Source organism: Galeopterus variegatus, unplaced genomic scaffold (genome assembly GCF_000696425.1).
Source record: "Galeopterus variegatus unplaced genomic scaffold, G_variegatus-3.0.2 Scaffold210, whole genome shotgun sequence".
Classification (NCBI taxonomy): domain Eukaryota; kingdom Metazoa; phylum Chordata; class Mammalia; order Dermoptera; family Cynocephalidae; genus Galeopterus; species Galeopterus variegatus.
In genome coordinates this window covers 482,487-484,064 of record NW_007726321.1, presented here as the reverse complement: position 1 = coordinate 484,064, position 1,578 = coordinate 482,487, and positions in this window count along the sequence as shown.

Below are 1,578 nucleotides of genomic sequence, written 5' to 3'. Positions count from 1 at the left end.
GCAGCCTCTGAGCGCTAGCCCAGCCCCTCCCAGCCCTGCACCTGCTCCTGCTCCCTTTCTCTGTGCATTTGAGATGACACTTTAACTCCCAGTTCAGCTGAGGAAGCAGGCTCAGACTGGGTGAGTGGCCTGGGATTTGACCTCCCGTATCCCCTGGACACTGAAGCTCTGAGCCCCATGGGGACAAGGGGCGTCCCGGGCCAGGAGGTCTGGGATCGGGCCCTGCAAAGCCACTGGTTCCCCATGGGACCGGGAAGCCCCCTGCTCCCTCTCAGTGTCCCCATCTGTGCAGTGGGGCAGAGTGGATTTGCTGCTTAAAACTCCGGCCACACAGAATGAGGAAAAAGACTAACCCAGAAGGCACGCTTCTTCCTTTCTCCCTGAATGGCATCCGAGAGTAGTGGCCATGGGTCTGGACACAAGGGTCCTCCAGGCCCCTGTGCGAACTTCACTCCAGATCCATGGTGCATTCCCGGGACGGCCTCACCCGCCCACCTCTGGCTGTGGCATGATGACATGAAGGAAGCCCTGGGACCGTCCAGCTCTGTGGGCCCTCGGGACTCGCTACCCCAGCCTTGGGCTCACCCACCATGGCTACTGACCAGGGCTCAGGGCTCAGCCCCCACCCTCACCTACCAGATGGCAGGCCTGTCACATGAGCGCCCCGTCCCTTTCTGGGAAGCCACTGCCTCCATCCATCTGATGTGTGGCTGCACTGCGATGGCTCCATTAGCCGCGGCCCCCATGCCCCATCTATCACCCTTATCGTCCATCTGAAGAGAGAATCTCTCAGAAGCTTCGGTGCCCCATTTCTCGGGTGGGCAGGCTGGCCCTGTTTCCTCCTGTCCTCCTCCCTATGAGCTCGCCACTCTGCATGTTGGACTCGGCCGCCCCACCATGCATGTGGCCTCCATCCCACCCTCACCCCATGCTAGGGTCCCCATCATGTGCTGTGGTCTTTGCCACACTGCCCCAAGTGTGTCCTAGACTACCCCCCACAGCCACAGTGGCCTTGACCACCCCTGCCCTGCGTCTGATCCCTGTCCCCCCGCCTCTCCCCCAAGGAGTATTAGTAATCGGTTCCCCAGAGTGAAACAATCTCGTGTAATCTATCAGCGGCTATCAGGCCCATCGGAGGGCTGGGAGTGGCCAGGCCCAGAGATGGCGCCAACCTTTAGCGTTGATAAAGTCTCCGAGTTCAGCGGTGATGGATGTTGAGTAAGCACGGGACGCACCGATAGGATGTGGACTTGGCAGGCCGCAGCTCCGGCTGAAACCAATCTCTCCCTATCAGCCGGCAGGGCTTTCTCAGGCCCCGGCCCTTTCTTCCCTCCTCCTCCGCCTCCCTTTCTCTCTGCCTCACCCCACCCAGATCCCTGCCCCCTAGGGATGGCGGTGGGGGACTAGCCTGCTGGCCCTGGCCTGAGCGAGGGGGCAGGCCTGGTGCAGGAGGAGGATCCTAAAGGAGCCCAAAGAGGTGGCCAGGAGCTGGGGGCTGCCTGGAGGCAGTGACAGGACCACAGCAGCCTCACGGCTGGGTGCCCCTGCAGCCAGTATCCGCACCCTCATCGAGCAGAC